General features: G+C 33.6%; 1 long non-coding RNA gene and 1 pseudogene across 2 annotated transcripts; both read right to left on the bottom strand.

Moving 5' to 3' along the window:
• The window catches only part of LOC128174371 (multiple epidermal growth factor-like domains protein 10), a 346,250-nt pseudogene that overhangs the window by 54,051 nt on the left and 269,897 nt on the right, over nt 1–22,302 (bottom strand).
• LOC128172519 (uncharacterized) lies at nt 1,527–8,502 on the bottom strand. 2 transcript variants are annotated; one of them, XR_008242286.1, is made up of 4 exons: nt 7,583–8,502; nt 7,312–7,378; nt 6,407–6,728; nt 1,527–4,183 (listed from the first exon to the last, which is right to left on the bottom strand). It is a non-coding gene; the product is annotated as an uncharacterized LOC128172519 (long non-coding RNA). The 2 variants fall into 2 exon arrangements; XR_008242285.1 differs by having other exon boundaries at nt 1,527–6,728.

Raw genomic sequence — 22,302 nt, 5'->3', positions numbered from 1 at the left:
ATAAATGTTGGAGACGTACAAATAGATTTCCAGTTAGTAGGATGTGTGGTAAATAAGGACAGTTGTGTGACTAAGCATGTGTCTTACAGTCATTTCATGCATAACTTTTACATTTTTTTTGCTATGCTATAATATGCAGTTTTATTGTGATACTATGAAACTTCAATGCAACGCAATGAGATTTGAACAAAACGCATCCATACACAGAAGAGTTACACATATTTTGTAATAGAATAATAAGAAGCCAAAATTTACGACCAATCTGCAATGTTAATGAGATTGTATGCTATGGTATGGGATTCCGATGATAGGTATACGATTTCAATGCTGTGTTTTACGACTGCGTATGTTGTAAAAGATATGCTTGACCCTACTGTAGAACAATATTTACGGCGATAAATATCAACAAAATTCGCTCTGGGACATTGTTATTTAGAACATAAGTTTAACTGTTGCACACTGGGACACTGTTGCATTAGCTCATATAACATGGCAAACACAGCCAAAAAAGAAATGTTAATGAAAACGAAGAGTCCGAGGTATTATATATAAGTAAATAAATAACAATAATGTCAATGTAGAGTGTATAACATATATATATATATATAGAAACATTATAATTTCTCAATGAAAAGAGTCATTGAGAATTACATTGCTCCACTTTTTTTTTCATTTTAGGGAGAAAACGACACTATTACAGTTAAACTCATTCATAAACGTTATATTTCACTACTAAACCAATACCGGAAGTATACTTTACTCTAAAGTGCACGCCACTTAAATGTTCACACGTTACACTAGAAGTGATCCTTGAATGAATAGTGTCAAGTGAATTCAATGCCTGCCCCACCCCCCTCCTAAAAAAAAAACACACTATAAAAAACAAATCAAAAAAACACCAAACTAACAAACAACAACAACAAACAAACAACACAAAAAAAATTGCCAAGTCATCTGATCAAAATTGTCCTTGACAGACTTTTTCCAATCCGAATTATCATTTGCAAAAATGATTATAAAACTTTTTTGGGGGATGCACTTTTAATAAATCATTACCATCGGAATCTGGTATGATTTGTGACTTGGCAGGACTATCTTTGAGGCCACTCTGTTGGCATGAAAGCAATGTCTCATAGCATATTATATATTTTCATTGTACAGTTTATAGGTCCTGGACGATTGAGGAAAAATAGAAAATTGAACAGTAATTGATACTTTCAATAAAACTATATTGTTTTTGAATGCTGCAGAAGGAAATAAAACAGAATGCAAATAATATTGTATATAGCACAACATCAGACAAGGTGATATTTATCTCTTATTCAAAAACAACACTGCTGATTTTAATTGCTTAAAAAATTATGCTTGATAGAAAAGTGTTAAAAGGCATAACTAATTGATGAACATAACTAGTGTAAATAAACTACAGTTCTGACGTATTTAAAAATGTACATAGACGTTAAAAATAAAATAAAGAGAATCTAAATTGTTGTAACAGTATATATTTTTTCCTTTAATAGATAAATTTAGGGAGAGTTAAGAAAAACGTATTGAGTGAGATATAAACCTACAATGTAATTGAACAAAAAACCATTCAAAAGCTTTATGGATTGTAAAGCTTATTCATGCCTGCCTTCTCACATCTATACTATTTCGTAGCAAAACTCAACTCTTTCGTAAAGAATAAAACATTTATTGAAGAATACATAGCATAAAAGTTGCATGAAACATAATGCCATAGTCAAAGTCACAATATAATATAATACGAAATGAAGAATAAGTGATGTGATGTGACAAGTAGAAAATAGGCATTTCCTCAAATAAATGACATAAAACTCGAAGAACAATATTCATACATAAAACCTTGAAAATATCACAAAGTATCCTGACAATAAATGACATAAAACTCAAAGAACAATATTCATACATAAAACCTTGAAAATATCACAAAGTATCCTGACAATAAATGACATAAAACTCGAAGAACAATATTTACACATAAAACCTTGAAAAAATCACATAGTATCCTGAGATTGAGACTAGTAAAAGTTTTAGACCTTTGGCAGGAAGAGATAATAAAGTACCTAGTATATAGGTAAAGATATGGGTTGTTCATCTGCCTTACAAATGATGTACAATAAAAAGGTGGAGGGGAGGGTGGTGGCAAACCGTGGACAATCATGGATGTTTACAAAATGAACAATGACTACGCATGCGCAGACTAGCTTATATGCATAACTTGCCACTGCGCATGCCTTAACTAAAAATACACAGTAGTGGAAAACAATACCACGTGGTAAACAAAACATACAAATAAAGTGGTCAACATGCATGAACTATTTATGGACATAAATGTGTTTTATGCCTGCCTTATCACATCTATACTATTACGTAGCAAAACTCAACTCTTTCGTAAAGAATAAAACATTTATTGAAGAATACCTAGCATACAAGTTGCATGAAACATAATGCCATAGTCAAAGTCACAATATAATATAATACGAAATGAAGAATAAGTGATGTGATGTGACAAGTAGAAAATAGGCATTTCCTCAAATAAATGACATAAAACTCGAAGAACAATATTCATACATAAAACCTTGACAATATCACAAAGTATCCTGAGATTGAGTCTAGTAAAAGTTTTAGACCTTTGGCAGAAATAGATAATAAAGTATCTGGTATATAAGTAAAGATATGGGGTGTTCATCTGCCACCTTAACAAGATAGGTTATATCACTCATCGATAGGTTTATATACCTGTATATATATAAATATAGACAATCTTGTTAACGCCCCATATCCAAAAACCACATTGCAATTGAACAGAAATGTCAGTGCATGATTAAGAAAAATTGTACCAAGTTATAACAAAATCACTAATTTGTGGAAAATGGAACACCCTTCAACATAACGACTATTTTTAGAAAAAACATACATGTACAAGCAAATTTGAGTGTTTTATTCCCGGACTAAAAGTAAGATAAGTCAAAAAGACAACCAGTAGCTCCTGTCTAATGGTTGATATTAACTATTAACTAAAAAAGGTTACAACATAAAGACTATTATTACAAAAGACAAAACATGTACAAGCAAATTGACTGTTTGAGCCCCTGACTCAAAGTAAGATAATGGCACAGATATTCAAAACACAACCAGTAGCCCCTGTCTAATGGTTGCTAGAAAAAAAAGGATCGTGAAGCCCCTGTCTTCACTGTCCATTAAAAAATGTCAAAACTCAAACGAATGTGCATCAAAACTTAAGTGTTGGGATTCTAATGTACTTTTCAAAAGCACCAGAGTTCAATCTACCCATGCTCTGAATTTGTAATTCCGAAAACCCCTGAGAGGCAGCTGTAGTAGCAGCCCCAATGCGGAAGCTATGAGCTTTGTAAAGATGCAAGTCCAAATTACAAAACGCTAAAGCCGAACGCAGTTGCTGTGTGAAGTATTGACGCGAGATGGGCGAACCATCCATGAAGGAAAATAACGGCTCTGATGGTGAGGAATGTTTCCTAAGATTTAGGTAATGTAGAAGTACTTGGCATGGGCAAACTAAAGGATCCGTCGTATTTTGCTGCAGGCGTAGAGTAGTTGTGTTTGCTTTAGAATGCTTAAAGTGAGGTATATGTATATCTACTAGTATATACCTATTGCATGGACTATTGGATCCTTACGTGATATATCCAAAAAGAAGGAAATGCTGGGTTTGAGCATTTGTTTTGGTAAGCTCTCCTACTCGTAAAAAAGCACAAAATGCTAAGGTAAACATGGCCCGGAGGAGGGATTTAGTAAAAGCTGATGTGGTACTAAACTCCAAAGCATGAATTATTTTCTTCAAAATTGTTGGGGTTATAGGTAGCCGTGAGTCAGATGATGGTTTCGATTTCCGGAATCCCTGAAGCATTTTACGAATGGTGAAATGTTGTGTAATATCCGTGTAGTTACCAAGTTGGAAAATAAAACTAAGTGACAGGGTGGTAGAGGAGATGCGTTATGTTGAAAGGATTGTTCAATAAAACAGTTGTAGGTTAAATAAGCTGATTTGTAAGCTGATAATGTTGATTCAGACAGAGAGTTGCGGACTAAAAAATGGTTGTTTCAGTCAAATCCGCACAAATGCTGGAGGAACTGGAGTTGGCTCGTTGTCCATATGTGGAAAGTGGGCTTTGATTTTTTTCACCTGCAAGCGAGATAGTAAATCAGCGGCTGTATTAGAAATTCCTGGAATATGTTTGGCATGGAAATGAATGTTGTGTTGCAATGAAAGAACCATTAAACGCCTCATCAATTGCATTAGGTTAGGGTCCTTTGATGTAGTTTTGTTTATCACATGCACAACTGCTATATTGTCAGAATGTAATACAACGATACAGTTTTTTAGAAGAGGTACCCATAATTCTAATGCAATGACAATAGGTAAAAATTTTCTAACTGAAATGTGGTACTTTAACCATTCAGGAGCAAACTCGGAGTAAAACCATTTTGTGCGAAAGGTGCGTCCAAATCCGGCATTACTAGCATCTGTAAAAAAATGCAATGAAGATGAAGAATTGGTTATGCCAGAAGGAAAAAAAAAAACCTTTGCCATTGAATTGGTTCAAAAACACCCCCAGGCATGCAGGTCAGCTTGTGCCTGTAGATTCGGTCGATGGTGGTGATATGGTTTTTTGAGGCCAATTGTTAGATCTATAAGACGTCTTAAAAAAGTACGACCAGGAGGAACTACACTACAGGCAAAATTGAGCATACCAATTAAAGATTGCAGTTCCATCAAAGTTGCAGAACGCTTTGCTTTGAATTTTTGAATTTCCAATTTCAATTGAGTTAATCTATCTTGAGGTAATCGAATTTCGAAGTTCAAGGTATCTAATTCCAGGCCCAAAAATGTGAGAGTTGTGGTGGGGTAAACAGTTTTTTTCTGATTTTACGGGTAAGCCAATGTCTTTGGATAGTTGATAAAAGGCAAGCAGATCACTGTAACATATTGACGAGTGGGGTTCACTTAGGAAAAGAAAATCGTCTAGGATGTGCACGCAATGTATAACAGAGAATTTTGTTTCAAGGATCCATTAAAGAGCCGAGCTGAATTTTTCAAAAAGATTACATGAATAGCTGAGTCCAAAAGGCAATGTTTTGTCGTAGTAATACATATTGTCTACCATGAATTCAATTAGTTCGAAATCATCTGGATGAATAGGGATCTGTTAATAAGCATTCTCAAGATCTGTCTTTGCTAACAACGCACCCCTTCCCAATTGTCTAATCATATTAATAGCCGTTTCCACTGATTGATATTGTACTGTACATAAATCTTTAGGTATGTTGTGATTTATAGACATACCCTCAGGATAAGATAAATGATGTATCAAACGAAATTCACCGACAGCTTTTTTGGGTACCAATCCAAGAGGTGAAACTTGTATATTAGGAAATGGTGGATTTGGGTAAGGCACGGCTATACGGTGTGCTCGTAACTCATTGCTGATTTTACGTTGAAGGATTCCATCATTATTGTTCAAAGAAGAGATATTTCTTGAAATTCTAAAAGCACGTTGCCCCTGATATGGGATTATAAAACCAAAGGTAAACCCACTAATTAAAAATTGGGCCAAAGATGGATCATAGCCGTCAAGATAGCTGGCCAATTTGTCGACTTGAATTGGTGTGATGATACTTATATCCCTATCACTTAGTGGAGCCTTGTTGGTTAGAGGTGCTGGCAGGTTTTCTAGCATTTTGTTTCGCAAAGGTTTGTTTCGGTCTATTGGGACACTGTCTTCGCGGATGCTTTCCTGCACAGTACTGGCAAACATGTTGATGGGGGCAGTTGTTTTTTGTGCACGAGCCAACATTGTTGAGTGAATAGCAGTAGTTATGTGACTTGGATTTGGCACGAAAGGGCTGTTTCTTGTACTTGATTTTAAAATCTAGTCCAGAAACTTAAGCTTCTTGGTATAGTTCAATATTTTTCTTCTCCCAAGCACATAATGAAGGTTCTTTTTCGCGCCATCGCCTAAACTTTTCATCATACATAAAAGCAGCAGAGTCCCCACATGAGTCAGTGATTCTTTGCACAGTGTGTGCGTACGTCATATTAAGTTTCCAATTTCGTGGGAAAACTTTTCTGCATAGATTGCGACAAATATGTGGAACGCCTCTACCCATTTAATTATAGATTTGATAGGGCTCTTGTCGTTTGCCTTAATAATAATGAGCTCACCATTTTTATCAACTGATTTATATTTGTCTGTCCCATCATGATCAAAATCATTTGGCAACAGGACAGCAAATTTGATGAACTCATTGGCGTGGATTTTTGCCCTAATTTTGGAATCTACACCCAATGTTAAACCAGTTGCCGAGCGTTAATCCCCTTCAGTATTCTGATTAAGCAACTGCATACCTTGAGAAATTATCTCCTGCAGTAGGGAATGGTCAGGTGTTACTGCTTGCGAAGAGGCTTGTTGAGTGTCGGCTGATTGCTGTTGTGAAGTTGCAGTCTGCATGGAGATTGACAATGAAGGATTGCTCTCACCACGGGGATATTCATCCATATAGCGTCGACAAGTATTTTCAATGGTTGGGATGATAGAGGCCATGCACGTCCTTATCATTGTGTCCCTGTCCTCATGAGACATAAGACCGCTTTGAGGTTGGGTTTCTGTGGGAGGATGCGAGGCTGTCTTGTTCCGCCTCCTGCGTTTTGGTGTGGATGCCATCAAAATCTAATAGAGTAAAATATAAAGGAAATGAAGATGTTAATATTTAAACTAAAATGATCCTATACAAGAATTTGCATAGCCAAAAAGCTTTCATGCTATCTTTAAACTGATCTAATGTAAGGTAAAACTGTGGCATAGCAGGTTGTTATATACCCCAGGTATATATATATATTATGCTCAATCAAATATATATATATATATATATATATATATATATATATATATATATATATATATATATTATGCTCTCAGACAATTAGTGTTAAGCTTGTTAAAAATGTTATAACACATTGCTTATAGCAAAAATAATTCTGCCATACATTTAGTAGTTTTATCACTTACATATGCCATAGCACTAGAGGTGTACATTTTAGTTGCTTAGCATAGCCTGAGGCTCTGTTTTATATGTAAACATTGCAAAACTGCTTATTATATCATACGTGTATCATTGCTCCTGCCGCCATAGCATTGGAGCTGTATCTTATATTCATTCAAATAAGCTGATATAGCTTTAAAATAACCAGAAATATTCATATTCGGGTATTTGTTTGGTAAATTGTCATAGACCAAAAAACAAAGCTGTTACCTGTATCCAAACAAATTATAACAAGTGATGGAAAGTCTTATCTGCAGATTGATCAGGATGCTTTGAACTGAAATAAACATATCAGGTTAAATAGATAATATTACAAACATAAGGTTAATCTAATAAAATCTAATAAAATTGTTAAAGGTTTATGGAACACTTGGTAAAATGTTAATTACTTAAAGCGTAACCGCATTGTTCACATCAGACTTATTAAACAAAAATATGAGAAATAAAATTGCACGATGGGTGGTTACAAAGCAATATTTACAGCTAGAAGCCCCTGTCGTCGTTGCTGTTTACAGAAGGACTATGCTTGGGTTCCTGTCTTAGCTGAATTAATAGGACACCTCTAATCTGTCTAAACAGTTTATGGAACCCCAAGTCATTAAGATGAACCCCGTCGCATATTATATCGTATATTGGCTTTTTTGACTCGTTGATTATAATTAAGTCACTTCTCTAGGGAGAAGACTAAGCACGGTAACAGACTTTAAATGGAAACACCTTTTAAGTTGAGTCACATTGGCAGTCAATTTAGAAACAATACATTCCAAACTAAAATCTAGTTCACTCGAGTCCAAATCATTGCCTCCAATGAAAACAATTAGGTGCTGAGGTCTACACCGTCGTACTGCAAATATAATAAGGGATAGATGGTGACCATTGTTCACAAGTCCTCCACTTATACCGAAATAGTTCACCTCTTTGAGTTCATATATATTAAACACAAAATTAGCGGAACGACGTGAACCTAAGAATGTTTTGAGTCTTTTCACATGCGAATCGCCCACTATCAATGTTGACATTATGAAATAAACAAATAGAAAAAGTTGACACAGATATTTTCACACATTACACGCAAATATACACAAGTTCAAACTGCTGTATAATAAATTACATCCACGTCTCTGGTACATCGCACACAATAACTTTGGCATCGATGGGCAACAATGTTATGACTGGAGTGTCACTGGCGCCATTTTGAACCGCGCTAAAATCACTTCTGCAGTACCATGAAGCCTTGATAAATCGCTACAAAACGGGATATAGATAACGTTACCTATAAGAACACACACCAGGTCCCGTTAGTGAATTGTTAAAGTCGCAGAATATCGTAAAATTGGACGGACGGGGTTGTAATTCATGTACACATCTTCTTTCACAAACCGTAGACAATCATGGATGTTTACAAAATGAACAATGACTACGCATGTGCAGACTAGCTAATATGCATAACTTGCCAGTGCGCATGCCTAAACTAAAAATACACAGTAGTGGAAAAAACAATACCACGTGGTAAACAAAAACATACAAATAAAGTAGTCAACATGCATAACTATTTATGGACATAATTTTTTATTAAACACATCTGGTTGAGTTACATTGAAACTGCTCAATGCTGTTCTTGTAAAGTTTTCATTGGTATTTTTCCAACCAATCACAGAATGTTTTAAAAAGGATGTAACACTCTCTGATACACATTTCATAAATACATAAAAGTCGTATATTTGTCTAACACAGCGTGCAATTCTTATCAAGTGAGTACTAATCAATGAATTATTCTAATTAAGAAAATCATTCAATAAACAATAATGCAATAACCACATTCATCAATAGAAGAGAGTTATGTTATTTATTAATTGACAGGTAAAAAATTAAATTATGAATTGTTGAATTAAATCTCAACAAAATACCAAAAAAAAAACCCAAAACATATTTATATTTATTCATGAAAAAAATAGCAATAAATGCTTTGCATTTACAACTCCACACATCAACTGAATCATATCTTTGAATTTTTCATTCTACGTTAATCAATATCCAAAACCTACGTAATGTTCAATTATGACGTCACGTTTGGTTCAAATATCAAAAATTCATTACATGTGTGATACCACTGTATATTGAGCGAAACATAAATGTGATAAATATATATAACATTTTAAGTGGGACTTGCAAATCATTTGAAATTATTGGCAACGCCTCAAGAATTGCAAAATATTTTTTCTTAAAAATTCGTAAACTATTTTAATCACATCTATATGAGAATAACCTGTTAAGCTACTGAATTCATGTCTTGAAAATGTATTCTTTGATTAAGCTTCAAGGTAGGGCCATTTGATCTTTTCAATGACATTATTTTTTTTCTCTGAAATTCAGTTATAATTTGAAACTGAATACTGTTGTTTTAATATTTCATTAGTCTTATCTGTATCAACTTAAATGTTTTTACTAATGTTTTCTTAATACTTTGTTGGAAACATGTATTAGCATTCTGATGTAATGCTGCATGTAATTTGCCTTCAATTGCTTTCCTTTATTGCTTATATATTTTGAATGTACACTTTCCTGTGTTATTATGTTAATTTCAAAGACAGTAAAAACTCTATAATGTATGAGGGCCACATAAGAATACATTTGTTTGAACTATTTTTCTGTAAATTTACGGATATGTAAAATATGTGTAATATGTAGCTAATTGTTTATATAAAAATTGAGTATCCACTCTGATTTTTATGAGTCAAATTCGTTAGATACGCTAACCACTTTGTAAATTATCAATACAAGAAGATATAGTTCTCCCTCTTTCTTCTGACAAACACATACACGTACAGTGTACATTGAATATATTTCTTTCCTGTAATCATTATATATTGTTAATCTTTTTTCTACATATGCAACTCTGTGTGGTAGCACTGATATGTTAATATCGAAAATTTGTTATTATATGAGTGCAATATACAAACAATAAATACTACACACAACACACATCTACTGCACAGAGCTCCCTGTATATAATGAGAATACTCTCCATGGAAAATAACTCCTGGTAGTTTATTGTTGTATTAGATAACACACTGTCAATGTACAGGACAGGTGGTAGTACAGACAGCAGGTATAGTGTTTCTTGTAAAGTTATTGTTCCTGAGACAAGTCCACTTTGATATACATATTGAATACGTACAAATATCACTCCAGTTAGTAGGATGTGTGGTAAATATAGACAGTTGTGTAACTAAACATTTGTCTTACAGTCATTTCATGCATATATTTTACAATGTTATGTTATGCTATGATATGCGGTTAATTGATAAGCTATGGGATATTCATGTAATGCTATGAGATTTGAACAAAACGCATCCATACACAGAAGAGTTCCAAAGATTTCGCAGTAAAATAATTAGAAGCCATACTTTACCACTAATCTGCAATGTGAATATTTCTTCTTTATTTAATAAAATCATTTAAAATAAAGTTAAATTCATGTTGTATGTTATGCAATGGTTTGACGAATGAGATAGTATGCTATGGTATGGGATTCCAATACTATGGTATGAGATTCCATTGCTATGCTTTAAGATTTCAATGTGATATTATGCTAGGGCGTATGCTGTAAAAGATATGCTTGATTCTACTATAAAACTATATTTACCGCGAAAAACATCACTATATGACTCTTTTTCATTAGCTCATATAACAAAGCATACACAGTGTAGCTTCAGTCAGGTGTTGAGCTTACCAAAAAGAAATGTTTATGAAAACGAGTCTGATTTTTATGAAAATAAGTCCGATGTACTATATGAGTGAATATAAAACAAAAATTTAAGTGCATAACGATATGTTAAAATATGATGTGTCAAGGAAACTCGTCATTGATGCTTTCGTTGTCCCACTTTTGTATTTTTTCCATTGATAAAACTACAGCAATACAGTTTAACTCATTCATAATCGTTATATTCCACTACTTAAACAATACCGGAGAGATACTTTACTCTTGAGTGCACGCCACTTAAATGTTAACACGTTACACTGAGAGTGATCCTTGAATGAATAGTGTCAAGTGAATGCAATGTTACCCCCCCCCCCCCAACAAAAAAAATAAAGTAATATAAAATAAAATAATCTTACCCAAATAAATATTGATTTATATTTGCAACAAGTCGTCCGAATAAAACTTGACTTAACGGACTGTTCTAAAATAAATTATCACTTGAGAAGATCATTTTAACATTGTTGTTTGATATGTACTTTTAAATAAGTCATTACCATCGGAAGCTGCTATGATTTGTGACTTGGCGAGACTATCTTTTGCGTCATTCATTCGGCATAAAACAATGTCTCGTAGAATATTATTTATTTTCATTGTAGAGTTCATAGGTCCGCGACGATTAAGAAAACATAGAAAATTGAACAGCAAATGACACTTTCATTAAAACAACATAGTTTTGCATGCTACAAAGGGAAATAAAACAAGATGCAAATGATATTGTATAACGCAACAATTAACAAGGTGATATTTATCTTCTATACAAAAACACCAATGCTGTTTTTAATTACTTAAATAATTACGCCTGATAGAAAAGTTTTAATGGGCATATTTAATTAATGAACATCACTAGACTAACTAAACTGCTGTTCTGACAATAAAAAAAACAATATAAATAAAAAAAAAAGAATATAAATGTTTGTAAAAGTGAATATTTTTCCTTTAATTGTTTAATTTTGGGTAGAGTTAAGAAAAATGTGTTGACTGAGATAAAAACCCACACTGCAATTGAATAAAAGCAACATTCAAAAGCTTCATAGCTTGTACAGTTTATTTTTAAACACATGTCGGTGAGTTACAGGGAAACTGCACAATGCTGTTCTTGTAAAGATTTTGCATGGTATTTTCCCATCAACCACGTAATGTTTTACAAGGGATGTATCACTCTTCGATACACATTTCATAAAAAAAAAACATTACTAATCAATGAACTATTCTAATAAAGTAAATCATTCAATTAATAATCAATGAAATGTTCCACTGCAATAACCACATTCATCATAAAAAGAGAGTTATGTTTGTTATTCATTGCCAGATAGAGAACTATACTATTAGTTGTTAAATTAAAAATCCCAACAAAGTACCAGTGCTATGATTTGCCCTTCTTTATGTAAGTAAACACACATTTTTTTTTAAATAAGCTGACTTTGTTTTAGCTTTGTAACTTTTTTTCATAAAGGAAAAGTTATTTTCTTGTCATTTAGACAACTTCACACTACTACCTTGAACATTTAAATTTACAATTAATAGAGTTTTAAAGCGAGGGATACCACCAGTAAACAAGACCACGTAATGACGTCATCATGGTGTTACAAGGAGAATACCTGACAGGGACAGCATATTGAAATACATTCAAATCATAACGCATGAATTATATATTGGTGGAACAATATAACATAACATTATACTGATAATATGTTCAAATTGTATTCTATATGGAGTTAACCATGTGGTTTTACATCAGTTTAATGCGTAACATATAAATAAAACATTCCCTGTTATGAAAAAGACATTGTCGACAAGTTAAATAGATCTAGCTGCTGTGAATGATTCGCTAACCAATATCTAAAACAAAGAAAAAACACATATTGTTAACGAAATACACTTTTTGATTTTTAATTTTTTTTAAGTCGTTAGCTAATATTATGAATCATATTCAAAAGAAGAACAATCTTCATTAGAAATGATAAAATATGAAGTTCATACGACGATTAACTAGTGTACCCAAATCTGAGGCAAGAACAATTTAATTTTGAACCAAAACTATTATCATTCATCAAAAGTACAATACTTTATATAGATAGATAGATAGATAGATAGATAGATAGATAGATAGATAGATAGATAGATATATATATATATATATATATATATACTCGAGAATCAGGGTCAATGTCGACGCTCGATATACATAGCATCAATGTCGACACTTAGGAAAATTGAGTTTATAAGCGATTTCTAGTTGTGATTTGACAAGGATGGACTTTGATAAAATTGTTTTGCCGTAATTAATACATATCTCATCGTTTTATAAAATAAAATCTAAGAAAACAAGAGATCTCAGAATCATGTCGACTTTCGCAATATATACGCGTCGACATTATGTTTTTCTGCAGAATGTCAACACGAAAAAATGTATATGTGTTTGAAAGGGGAATTACTGTTCACGTCTTATTTCGTGTTTTGAAAAGAAAAATAGTTTTAACATACATGGAGATTTTATTTATCGAAACGCTACACATATTCAGTGTTTTCTTTTTATGTCGTCAACTGCATTTAGTTTTTGAGCCGAATTTGCAAATCTTTCAATAAATCGATGTATTATCTCAGTTTTTCTAAAAATAGACAAAGAGTTGTCCCACATGACAGTGATGCGGAAAGTCCCGTCTACTTTCGTTTTTCAACTTACTCGCGTATATTTACATTATGAATTCTTTATTTCTCGCGGCATTTCTTGTTTCTAGATTGTAATTTTCGTTTGAAAGATAAAAAGAAATAGTTTTATAATTGTATCCACCGGTGTATACTAATTCTTGAACTCTTTTTTAGGGAAAATACATACATACTGCGAAAGTCGACTCGATTCTTACATCTCATGTTTTCGTAAAGTTTATTAAATAAAACATTTAGATATGTTTTGGATAAGGCATATAAACATCATCTAAGTCATTTCTTATTAAATTACAACGGGAAAACGCTTATAAATTCAATTCCCCTACGTGTCGACATTAATGCTATGTATATCGAGTGTCGACATTTTATATATATACTCTCCCCCCTAAAACCAATTTTCCCGGAAATGTTACCCTTTTTGGAGAAAATAAGATTTAAAAAAAATAGCGTTTGTTTATATCTATATATACACCTGTTCCTCGCTCTGGAAAGAATAAGTACAAACCAAATATTTATAATAATATATTGTCACATTAAATGCATGTATATACTATTTCAAAACTTATATTATTAGGGTGTTTTCTCTTGTTATTCACACCATATGAAAAAGTACAAGCCTAATGTTCTTATCCATTAAATCACACACAATGTTTAAAATAAATTCTTTAATCTACCACACCTAAAATATTCCAAGCCCCATTTTAATAAAACCCTTTTCCCGAGAATTCTTCTCTTTGTTGAGAATATAAGGTTGTTGGAATAAACAGCGTGCGTCCCCAACCCCCTTCCGGTAAGAGTACTTCTCTGGTCGCGTCTTATTCTTTTTGAGAGCGTCTTCATATATATTTACATGTTTTGTTATGTCTTAATTATAAGTTAATATACATATGGATGCAGATATATCATGACATGACATTCAACACATCTTATATACCTTCGACGCCTTGTGCAAAAAATTGCGATTACGAATTAAGTTGCAAAAATTTAAGACTGTTCACTTTCGGGAAAAGATATCAAAATTAAGTAACTTTAACTTTCATCTAGGGGAAATAATCTGAACTACAAGTCATCATACAAATATTTAGGGATGATTTTTCAACGAAAATACGTGATTTTAAAGTGATTTGAGAGTGAGTGCCCTGGGATCCGTCTTCTAAAAAATCAACGCAAATAAATTGGTTCGATTCCGAACCTTCGAAAATTTATTTAATAATTTTGTTATATCCGTCCTTTATCAGCATTGGGGTAGGGGATACAAGAAGCATCATTGTATTGAAATTGTACAAAATCGAGCCCTCCGATATTTTCTTGGTGTTCATCGGATTACTCCGTTGCTAGGTAAAGCGGGTGGTAAGTTCTAAAATCCACCACGAAATGAACATTTTGCGTCTGTTGAATCGACTAGTATATATGGAAAATGAACGCAGTACCAAGTTGGCACGGTGCGCAAAACAATTCTTCTCACTGGAGCTCTCAAGTTAAAAATATCCTGGAATCTCTAAACATGGGAAGTACTTATACCAATTTTATACCTTGTAATTTGAACTATGCAGAGGAAAATTAACGTAATAACTTCGAAACCGAATGTTTCAAAAATATTCAAGATGTGCCAAAACTTCGAACATATATCCTATTTAAATCAAGCTATTCCGTTGAAGAATATACGTTACGCTAGATCTTGCTAAACTCATCAGATCCTTGGCAATGTTTAGATGTGGTGTACTTCCTCTAATGATTGAAACAGGTCGCAATACAGAGGAGAACCGGTACAGGAAAGAATATGTAACTTGTGTGACTTAAATGAAATTGAAAATGAAAAGTTTTCTTAGTGATATTGTCCATTCAAAATATTACCAATTATAGTACTCTGTTCACTAATCTAATATGTAAATATCTCCGCCGAATTGCTCATTTTATCTATGAATTATACAACAGAAACATTTGACAAAGCCAACTAACTCCTAAAACATGCAAATTTTATTCACCCTGTAACAGTTTTAAAGCGACTTATAGGTCCATTGGCCGGGTGTATTGACATTATATCTGTAAAATGAATTTTGTAATTAATTATATACATGTACACATATCACTATGATAAACTATTGACTTAATTGCTATATATTCTGCTTTGTAACGACTCACAGGATGATTTGTTTATTGGGTTGTATATGATTTATACCCATTCCCCCTGTTCTCTCCAATTTATAAGTCTCAAATCAGTGTATGACTCCTTTGTTTTTTTAACATAAATGATTTTCAAATTACATGTTGAATATATAACACTTTTGATTTGCAATTTTGACAAAATTAATGTAACGTTATAAATTCTATGTAACATTGGCATTTTTTTTATTATAATCTAAAACTATTACGTTATATATCAATATTTTATACTATTCGACTTTTCCCATCAGTTATTTTGATTTATCTCATACGTGTGGTGTATATTACCCGTGTGATAAACCTTTGCTATATCACACGGGTGATGCAATATCAAATACTTCCGGTCGGAACTACTTTTGACACAGCCCCTCGCTTCAACGCTTCAGTGACATGGTTTCGAAGATTTGCTAGTACTTTCAATATAACTATATCTACTATAAAAATTAATATAAAATTGATTTTGTCAAAGATTTAAATTACAAATATGAAGGAAAACACATAACCATGATAACTGCGTAGCACAGGCGTCGGAACCGGGGGACTATTGTGAGTTGGGGGGGGGGGGATTAACCCACACACACACACCTTTTTTGCAAAGTTATTCATAACCGTAACCACAAGACCCTTTTTTCTTGTTTGTCAAGATTTTTGATAAATTTAGCCCACTTCCAACTTTCAATTTGCTTTGTGAAGTTTATAAAACTACACATTACGTTAACTATCAGGGAGTTCATCCTGACGACGCGATGAAAACAGAGCGCTCTGGTTGTGTTTATATACAAGAACTTACCGAAATAATGTTTCATGAGACTTTTATTCCACCACCATTAAGCATCCTTATTCACTATTTTCAATTTTGAATCATAAGGCTAGCCTAGTGTTTGTTTTATTAAACATCATGCATCAACAACTAGCAACTGTTCCTCGTTCGAGTCAATTCAAACTAACGAGCATTCGCAACTTTGTGTATGTCAACAAACTTGATTATTCAAGTCTTCTAATCAGAATTTCCATTTAATCAAGTGAATAAGCTCTAAGAAAAATTATCTAGAGCTAAAAAATTATTTTAAGGTTTATTTCAGTGAAACTTTACATTAAAACAGTTAGATTTATCTCAGGAATGACGTACTAAATTGTATTGCGCAAGGTCACAAAAGCCGCATAACACAACGTTGCATCATCGTTTTTAATCTTTGAAAAAAAAAACAATTCGGGTCACACAAGGGACTGTCTCAAAAGCTTCATAATATAAATCAAATTGTATGAGATAAATAGAACATCTATAATTGTGTAATTTTATATTTGCTTTATCCAACTCGTTGAAATGGTTATATTCGCTCGGCAAGCCTCGCGAATATATACACCATTTCAACTTGTTGGATAAAGCAAATATAAAATCACACAATATAGATATCCTCTATTTATCATTAATTAAATGGGGCCTATGTCCGAAAAGTCTTTATGTGAAAATTATGAAAGTTTGACAACTAGAGATTCTACCCTCACCATATATTGATCCGGAGTACTTTTTCAACGTTGAAAATTGAGACCAAAAGTCGTGATATTTATACCCGGGGTCATTTTTCAAAAGCTTGAACATAGTTTTCTGAACTCTGATGACCTTAACACATTTAAGTTTAACTCCAATAACTGAGTTTTGAACTGTTTTTTTACTGGAACTTCAAATTGTTCAACACGGTTTAATGTACACTTATATCCTTTATGTCCCTATACATATACGGACGTGGCTGTGTTGTTTTAAACCCCTGTCACACCTGGCTGGCTGACAACGCACTAGAAACGCCGTGGGAGCGCGGTACAAACGCTAATAAACACAGAGGAAACACCAAGAGAGCGCGATGATCGCAGCAACAGCTCTCGGGGGTCGCTGTGTGAACGCAGCAAAACAAAAAACAACTCGTTCAAACGCTGTGAGTGCGTAATGATAGTGCAATAAAGACGCAGTGAGATCCCAAAGGACTCCAAGAGGTCTCCGTGCAAGTGAGGAAGGTATATTGCTACATAAGTAAGGAAAAATGACTATAGAAAAAAATTAAATTCACCGCGTTCATCATATAGTTTTTTGTTAGGTTATCATCAAGGGTTTGACTCTGTTAAACTAAATAGGGTACATGTACATTCAGCTTAACTTAACAATGATAGTGGTAGACTATTGGTTAGTAACTCTGAAAATTTTCAGAACAGACATTTATTGTTTCCGAGCCCGATGTTTATCACTCTATTTAAGTTAAATGGATGTATTACAAGTATAAGAGAACCTATTTTTTCACCTTTTTTTTCCTAACTGTAGTTTTTACAATGGTGGTTGTGCACCACTAGTAGGTGCCATGAGAATTTCAGCCCACAGGGATAGTGCCTCCGATGTTTTCGAGCCAAATGTTCTTTTACATTTTTTAACATATATAAAAACACTGTTAAAGGTCGGGACCGCTTGATAAATTCACAACAGTAATGTCCACACGAAATATTTATGCACGTTGGTTTATTTCAATTTTAATTCCCTTTGTGTACTGTAGGGTCTGATTCTGCTTAACTAGTGAGGGTACATGTACTTTCAGCTGAACTTAACATTAGTAGTGCTAGTCTATTGGTAATTAACACTGAAAAGTTCAGTCCCAAAAACCAGACATTCAATGTTTCAGAGCCCGATGTTTATAGTTATATTTATGTTTATGAGATGTATTACATGTATAGAAAGACCTAAATGTTTTAAAGAAGAAGTTGTATAAACACAATATATCGACAGTGTAAGACCAATTGCGGATGACTCTAACAATTTCAGCTCCAGCGTAAGGTGTTTCGATGTTTCAGAGCCCGATGTTTTAATTGTCTTTTTCCCTACACAAAGTTTTTACCATGGTAGCTGTCCACAACTAGTAGGTGCCATGAGAACATCAGCCCACGAAGTAAGAGCCTCCGATGTTTTTGAGTCAAGTCTTCTTTCATCTTTTAAGAAGTTGTACCAACACAATATGTTGACAATGTTAGAGCAGTTGTTAGGATAACCTAACAAAATCATCTCCTGGGTATTGTGTTTCGATGTTTCGGAGCCCGATGTTTTTATTGGGGTTTTTTTCATTTACTATTATTTTTACAATAGTAACTCTCCACCACTAGTAAATGAACACTTCATCTAACGGGGTAAAAGCATCTGTTGTTTTCGAGTATAATGTCCTCTTATCTTTTTTTAACATATATATAAATAAGACTGTACAAGGTCGACACCGTTTGATAAACACAGCACTAATGTTGACAAGAAAGATATATACGTTGGTGTTTTTCATTTTAATTTCCTTGGTGTACAGTAGGGTCTAATTCCGTTAAACTAGAAATGGTGTATTTACTTTCAGCTTAAAGTAAATCCACCCTCCTGTGACGTCATACATTTTACATAAACCATGAATTCATTAAAATTCTTGCAAGTAGATTTGTAATTTCTATGTTATCATAGGTGCACATCAAAAACTCAAATCATTGTTTACTTGGAGATATTTATTAAGCGTTTTTCATCCTTATATTCGACATAATCCAATAATGACAAAGGGAAATAACTCTTTTCTACTTTTCTCTAAGTGATATATCTAAATGCTATAATTTTTGTAATGTAAACATTTTTTTTTCTTTTTTTTAAATTAATTTTAGTTTTCTGGCATAGTAAGCAATAAAATTTGAATAGACAAACAAGTATCCATCCACTTATATTTAATTTTTAAACAAAAAAAGTGTGATTTTCAGATGATAATTTCAGCCTTTGGTTTTTATTCCCTTACATCTTAAATAGTATGGAAACATATATATTTTATTTATTTTTTGACGAAATTAAAGTCCAATAAGTTAAAAAAACGTTAATTTTTTAACTTTGAACCCATGATTTTAAAGGTACGGAGTTACCTTAACTAAACAGTGATTGTGCTACACTATAGGAAAGTAACACTGAAAAATTCGGTCCCTAAAGAACAGACATTCAATGTTTCCGAACCCAATGTTTATAATTCGATTTAGGTTAAATAGATGTATTACTGGAGGGCCTATATCTTTTAAAAAAGAAGTTGTATCAACATTATATGTTGACAGTGTCAGACCACTTGGGGGTGAACCTAACGATTTCATCTCCTGGGTATGGTGTTTTGATGTTTCGGAGCCCGATGTTTTTATTGTTTTTTTCCCTTGCTATAGTTTTTACAATGGTAGCTGTCCACCACTAGTAAACGAAAACTTCAGCCCACGGGGTAAAAGCCTCTGTTGTTTTGGAGTACAATGTCCTCTTAACTTTTTTAACATATATAAAAACAACATTGTACAACGTCGACACCACTTGATAAACACAGCACTAATGTTGACACGAAAAATATATACGTCGGTGTATTTCACTATTAATTCCCTTGGTGTACAGTAGGGTCTTATTCTGTTTAACTAAATGTGGTACATGTACTGTTAGGTTAACCTAACAGTGTTAGTGTTAGACAATTGTTTACTAAAACTAAAAGTTTCAGTTTCAGTCCTCACAGAACGGCCATTCAATGTGTCCGAGCCCGATATTCATAATTGTATTTATGTTAAAGAGATGTGTTACAGGAGGGCCAATATTTTTGAAAAAAGAAATTGCATCAACATGATATGTCTACAGTGTCAGACCACTTGGGACCGAACTGAATAATATCAGTTCCGGGGTAGGGTGTTTCGATGTGTAGTAGCCCGATGTTTTTATTGTTTTTTCCCTAATTATAATTTTTACAATAGTAGCTGTCCACCACTAATAAGTGGCATGAAAATTTCAGTCCACGAGGTAAAATCTGTCACGACAGCCGTCGTGTGTCTAACCAGTCAAGCAATGAAAACAACAATAAGTATTTACAATCTTTATCTATATATAAAATCAATAAATTTACAAATATACACATTCACACACACACAAAATATTAACAAAAAACATGTTTCTAATATCTGATTCGTCAATGTCCTATGGTGGTATATTGGACAGCAGTGTCCCTCCAGTGTTCCTCCAATGTGTCCTCCTTCGGTACCACGTCCTAAGATGACGGCTTCCGTCCACCGGCTTCCAGCGTAGTAAGTGAATACTCGAAGGAGGTTGCACGGGTGGTAAGATGTTCAATACCGGAACACTGGTGACTATGGCCGAATCATCACTGGGACATTGCTGGAGCCTTGCTGGAACCTTTTAATTATATATAAATAACAATATTTTCAATTAAACGTTTCACTTCCACAATATACTTATTTATCTAATTACCGCAACTGCACGCCATACAATCACACCGAACAATACTCGCTCTACAAAACCGTTAAGTGTATCAGACCCCTTAACGTATCAAACACAGTCACAGTTAAGCGTATAAGACCTCTTAACATGCAACATAGTTAAGTGTATAAGACCCCTTAACATCACAAAACAGTCAATGTATGACCAATAACGCCGTATAAGACTACGAAATATAAACTCACAAATAAACTAGCAAACCACGCTTGTCACACAAACGCACCATAACTCTACGGTAAATAAACAGGTATGTAAAACGTTAACACGAAAATACTATCGAACACGTATAAGAACAGTTACCTAAAGTCTTAAATATTATAAACAAGACTAAAGTATAAGGAAAAACGAACTTACCCCTAATGGAGATGGTTACCGTAAAAAATACGCTTAGCTACTACTGCAGTGCGTGCTAATGGACCCCGGCTCACTGACCAAAACATGGGTATTTATAGCATCATAGTAAACAAATAGAACAGTCCGAGTATAGTCCAATATTGACCAATACCTGAATTGATAAAATTGAGGCACCAAAAAGGATATGAACATAGAATAAAAATCAGAGGTACCCTATAGGAAAATAGTAAGAATGAATAAATCTATTGATTGTGACAATATCTCCCTATCCAAGAAAGTTTTATAAACTTTTGAAAAAAACACAATCAATAAAAAAAAATGTCAATAAAATATACACAAAATGTACTGTAACATATTTACAGTCTACTTAGACAGTCTGCACCGACGTTCTCAGAACCTTTAATTGCGACGATCCGGAATCTGTATGGTTGCAATAACAGTGCCCACCTCATTAAACGAGCATTAGATACCTTGGCGTGGCTTAGATAAACCAGAGGTTGGTGGTCGGTCTCCAGTAGGAACTCTTTTCCATATAAATACCTTTGGAACTTCTGGACCGCCCAGACTATAGCATAACATTCCTTCTCGATCGTAGAGTAAGATAACTGGTGCGACTTCAGCTTCTGACTAGCGTAGAAAACCGGTTTCTTCACTCCATCTTCCTCTTGCAACAACACTGCACCAACACCTGCATCTGACGCATCTGTCTGCAATATAAATGGTTTACTAATATCGGGTAATTTTAACACAGGTGTTACCATGAGTGCGTACTTCAGCGATGTAAATGCATTTTCCTGCTGCTGTCCCCAGATACACTTGTTAGGCTGTCCTTTCCGTGTCAAATCTGTCAGCGGGGCTGCAATAGCTGAAAAGTTAGGTATAAATCTTCTATAGAAACCAACTAGTCCCAAAAATGACCTAACCTGTTTCTTAGAGGTAGGTGTTGAAAACT

Source organism: Crassostrea angulata, chromosome 2 (assembly GCF_025612915.1).
Source record: "Crassostrea angulata isolate pt1a10 chromosome 2, ASM2561291v2, whole genome shotgun sequence".
Classification (NCBI taxonomy): Eukaryota; Metazoa; Mollusca; class Bivalvia; order Ostreida; family Ostreidae; genus Magallana; species Magallana angulata.
Note: the sequence above shows the minus strand (reverse complement) of the source record. Positions and strands in the feature narration are given on the sequence as shown.